Consider the following 5,547-nt stretch of genomic DNA (forward strand, 5'->3'; position numbering starts at 1 on the left):
GGTTTTCTGTGTATAAGATCATGTCATCTGCAAATAGAGATAATTTTATTTCTTCCTTGCCAATCCGGATGCCCTTTATTTCTTTGTCCAGCCTAATTGCTCTGGCTAGGACCTCTAGCACAATATTGAATAAGAGCGGTGATAAAGGGCATCCTTGTCTGGTTCCCGTTCTCAAGGGAAATGCTTGCAGGCTCTCTCCATTTAGAGTGATGTTGGCTGTTGGCTTTCCTTTATTATGTTGAGGAATTTTCCTTCAATTCCTATTTTGCTGAGAGTTTTTATCATGAATGGGTGTTGGACTTTGTCAAATGCCTTTTCTGCATCAATTGATAAGATCATGTGGTTTTTGTCTGTTTTATTTATATGGTGGATTACATTAATGGTTTTTCTAATATTGAACCAACCTTGCATAAAAAACTAAAAAAATTTTTTTGCATACCTGGTATAAATCCCACTTGGTCGTGGTGGATTATTTTTTTTATATGTTGTTGAATTTTATTGGCTAGAATTTTGTTGAGGATTTTTGCATCTATGTTCATGAGGGATATGGGTCTGTAATTTGCCTTTTTTTGTGTGGTGTCTTTACCTGGTTTTGGTATCAGGGATACGGTGGCTTCATAGAATGAGTTAGGCAGTATTCCATCATTTTCCATGCTTTGAAATACCTTTAGTAGTAGTGGTGTTAACTCTTCTCTGAAAGTTTGGTAGAGCTCTGCAGTGAAGCTGTCCGGGCCAGGGCTTTTTTTTGTTGGGAGTTTTTTGATTACCGTTTCAATCTCTTTTTTTGTTATGGGTCTATTTAGTTGTTCTACTTCTGATTGTGTTAGTTTAGGTAGGTAGTGTTTTTCTAGGAATTCATCCATTTCTTCTAGGTTTGCAAATTTGTTAGAGTACAATTTTTTGTAATAATCTGATATGATTCTTTTAATTTCAGTTGGGTCTGTTGTGATATGGCCCATCTCGTTTCTTATTCGGGTTATTTGTTTCCTTTCCTGTATTTCTTTAGTCAGTCTGGCCAATGGTTTATCAATTTTGTTAATTTTTTCAAAGAACCAGCTTTTGCCTTTGTTAATTCTTTCAATTGTTTTTCTGTTCTCTAATTCATTTAGTTCAGCTCTAATTTTTATTATTTGTTTTCTTCTGGTGACTGATGGATTCTTTTGTTGCTCACTTTCTATTTGTTCAAATTGTAGGGACAGTTCTCTGATTTTGGCTCTTTCTTCTTTATGTGTGCATTTATCGATATAAATTGAGCTCTGAGCACTGCTTTTGCTGTGTCCCAGAGGTTTTGATAGGAAGTGTTTTCATTCTCATTGCTTTCTATGAATTTCTTTATTCCCTCCTTAACGTCTTCTATAACCCAGTCTTTTTTGAGCAGGGTATTGTTCAGTTTCCAAGTATTTGATTTCTTTTCCCTGATTTTTCTGTTATTGATTTCCACTTTTATGGCCTTGTGGTCTGAGAAGATGCTTTGTAATATTTTGATGTTTTGGATTCTGCAAAGGTTTGTTTTATGACCTAATATGTGGTGTTTTCTAGAGAATGTTCCATGTGTACTGGAAAAAGTATACTTTGCAGCTGTTGGATGGAGTGTTCAGTATAAGTCTATGAGGTCAAGTTGGTTAATTGTAGCAATTAGGTCTTCCGTGTCTCTATTGAGCTTCTTACTGGAAGTCCTGTCCTTCTCCAAAAGTGGTGTGTTGAAGTCTCCTACTATAATTGTGGAGGTGTCTGTCTCACTTTTCAGTTCTATTAAAGTTTGTTTTATGTACCTTGCAGCCCTGTCATTGGGTGCATAAGTAATTTAATATGATTATATCTTCCTGGTCAATTGTCCCTTTAATCAGTATGTAGTGTCCTTCTTTATCCTTTGTGATGGATTTAACTTTAAAGTCTATTTTGTCAGAAATTAATATTGCTACTCCTGCTCTTTTTTGCTTGTTGTTTGCTTGATATATTTTTTCCATCCTTTGAGTTTTAGTTTGTTTGTGTCTCTTAAGTCTAAGGTGTGTCTCTTGTAGGCAGCATATAGACGGATCGTGTTTCTTTATCCAGTCTGAGACTCTCTGTCTCTTTATTGGTGCATTTAGTCCATTTACATTCAGCGTAATTATAGATAAGTATGCGTTTAGTGCTGTCATTTTGATGCCTTTTTGTGTGTGTTGTTGACAATTTCATTTTTCCACTTCCTTTTTTGTGCTGAGACGTTTTTCTTTGTAAATTATGTGTTCCTCATTTTCATAGTAGTTGAATTTATCTTTGCTGAGTCGTTATGTTTTTCTTGGTTTTTATTTTGAATTATGGAATTATTAGACCTCTTTGTGGTTTCTTTACCCCTATTTTTCTAAGTAAAAACCTAACTTGTACTGTCCTATATCGCCTTGTTTTCCTCTCCATATCACAGTTCTATGCCTCCTGTATTTAGTCCCTCTTTTTGATTATTGTGATCTTTTACGTAATGACTTCAATGATTCCCTGTTTTGAGCATTTTTTTCTCTTTTTAAAATTAATCTTAATTTGTTTTTGTGATTTCCCTATTTGAGTTGATATCAGGATGTTCTGTTCTGTGACCTTGTGTTGGTATCTGATATTATTGATTTTCTGACCAATTTCCTTTAGTAATTCTTGTAGCTTTGGTTTGGTTTTTGCAAATTCTCTAAGCTTTTGTTTATCTATAAATGTTTTAATTTCACCTTCATATTTGAGAGAGAGTTTTGCTGGATATATGATCCTTGACTGGCAGTTTTTCTCCTTCAGTGCTCTATATATGTCATCCCATTGCCTTCTTGACTGCATGGTTTCTGCTGAGTAGTCTGAACTTATTGATTCTCCTTTGTAGGAGACCTGTCTTTTATCCCTGGCTGCTTTTCAAATTTTCTCTTTATCTTTGGTTTTGGCAAGTTTGATGATAATATGCCTTGGTGATTTTCTTTTTGGATCAATCTTATACGGGGTTCAATGAGCATCTTGGATAGAAATCCTTTCGTCTTTCATGATGCAAGGGAAGTTTTCTGCCAACAGATTTTCAACTATTCTCTCTGTATTTTCTGTTACCCCCCCTGTTCTGGAACTCCAATCACATGCAAGTTGTTATTCTTGATAGACTCCCACACGATTCTTAGGGTTTCTTCATTTTTTGTTTAATTCTTTCATCTGATTTTTCTTCAACTATATTGGTGTCAATTGCCTTATCCTCCCACTCCCCCACTCTGCATTCCAGTTGCTCAATTCTGCTCCTCTGACTTCCTATCGAGTTTTCTAATTCTATAATTTTACTGTTAATCTTTTGGATTTCTGAATGCTATCTCTCTATGGATTCTTGCAGCTTATTAATTTTCCCACTATGTTCTTGAATAATCTTTTTGATTTCTTCAACTGCGTTATCAGTGTGTTCCTTGGCTTTTTCTGTAGATTGCCTTATTTCATTTCTGAGGTCATCCCTGATGTCTTGAAGCATTCTGTATATTAGTTTTTTATATTCTGCATCTGGCAATTCCAGATTGTATCTTCATTTGGGAAAGATTTTGATTCTTTAATTTGGGGAGTTGTAGAAGCAATCATGGTCTGCTTTATGTGGTTTGATATCGACTGCTGTCTCCGAGCCATCTATAAGATACTGTAATGATTTATTTTATATTTGCTCACTGAGTCTTATCTTGTTTTGTTTTCTTTCAATATACACAGATGGGCTACTAGATTGCGCTGTCTTGATTGTTGTAGCCCTTGAATCACTTATGTCCTATTACCAGCTGGTTTGGGCTGTTACCAGATATATAAGCCTAAGAGTCCATTTTCCATTCACTATTGTTGAGTAGAATTTGTTTTTGGGTCACCAAGTGTGTGGTGCAGACTGTCACCTATCTACCTAGAGGAGTAGTGGTAATAGTTGTGCGCACCAGATTCTAGTAGCAGCAGGGGGTCACACTCCGGGGGGGCAGGATGCTGACAGCCTTCCCCCAAGTGCCAGTGAGGTAGGTGTGTCTCTATTCCTAAAGCACTTTGGTGGGTGGGCTCTACAGCTGTACCTTGGGCACCCAATGCATGTACCTCTACAGATTGGCAGGTGTCACCATCCTCAGACCCCTATGGCAGGAGGCTAGGTGGTCTGGGGGGAGCTTCAGCCCTCAGTTCCCCGTTGTGGGTCAGTGAGGGCTCTGTTTAATATGCAGAGATATCAGACCTGGGAAACTTGTCTTTCCAGTAATCCGCTAAAACAATTACAGTCAGATCCCTATCAGAATTGCCTTTGCATTATAATAGCCACCTTGTTCCCTGTAGGGATGAAAGCCCAAGACTGTGGATCTCATATGCTTGGCTGGAGCTGGTTCTGTATTTTTAGTCCAATTTCGGGAAGTCAGGGAAGGATTTTTGGTCCCTGGGTTTTTTGTAGCTACTTCTCTCAGGCCAGGAGAATGGGTTAGGAAAAGAAAAAAACAAAAACAAAAAACCACAGAGCACTTCACTCTCTGGCTCAGGAAATTCCAATGTTAATGAAGCCGCCTGGGAAGGGGAGGAGAGGGATCAGATAGATAGGAGAGAGTAGCACCCCGGAATATAGACAAAGTTACTTATCTTGCTTGGTGATGACTGTTTTATCTGAGATTCCCGAGGGGTGTGTAGCCTGTGTGCTCTGGCTGGGTCGAGACTGCCCCCAAGGGTCAGGCCCCTGTCATTGTGCTTGTGCTGTCTCAGAAGCCGTGGTCATTTCCTCCGCTCCCAGTCCAAAGCCCAGCACCAAGTTTCCCCAGCTGGGATGCCGCACTCCAAGATCCAAAACCAGTCGCTGCCTCCTGGTGACTTCTTCTCCTATCAGCCGCATTGCTGCGCTGCCTGCATGAACTGGCTGGGCTTCCCCCAAGGTCACTTCTGGAGGCTAGGGCTGCATCCCGTGTTTCCGCTGTCTCACGATGCCATGCTCAGCTCCTCTGTGCCCAGTTCAAAGACTGGTGCCAAGGTTTTCTGACTGGGATGCTGGCTCCAGGCTCCAAAAACAGTTGTTGCTTCCCCGTGGTTGCTTGTTCTCAGTCTCTGTCACTCAGGTCAACTCTTTAGATCTGTGTTTGATGGCCAGGGTTCATAGGTTGTCATGTATGTGATGGATTCACTTGTTTTTCCGAGTCTTTGTTGCAAGAGGGATCCGAGGTAGCTTCTACCTAGTCAGCCATCTTGGCCCCGCCTCAGCGCACGTGAATTTTTATACAGCATTATCTGTAATAGCCAAAAAGTGAAAACCACCTGTATTAGTTATCCAGTGCTGCTAAAACAGAAATACCATAAGTGGATGGCTTTAACAACAGATTCATTCTCACAGGCTAGTAGGCTAGAAGTCCGAATCCAGGGCACCAGCTCCAGGGGAAAGCTTTCTGTCTTTCTTGGCTCTGGAGGAAAGTCCTTGTTATCAATCTTCCCCTGGTCTAGGAGCTTCTCATTGCAGAAACCCTGGGTGCAAAAGAGATGCTCTTCTCTTGTCCTCCTGACACTACTTTCTAGGTGGTATGAGTCCCCTCTGTCTCTCTCCTGCCTTGTTAACATAGCTGCCTCTGATCC

Source organism: Loxodonta africana, chromosome 7 (assembly GCF_030014295.1).
Source record: "Loxodonta africana isolate mLoxAfr1 chromosome 7, mLoxAfr1.hap2, whole genome shotgun sequence".
Taxonomy (NCBI): domain Eukaryota; kingdom Metazoa; phylum Chordata; class Mammalia; order Proboscidea; family Elephantidae; genus Loxodonta; species Loxodonta africana.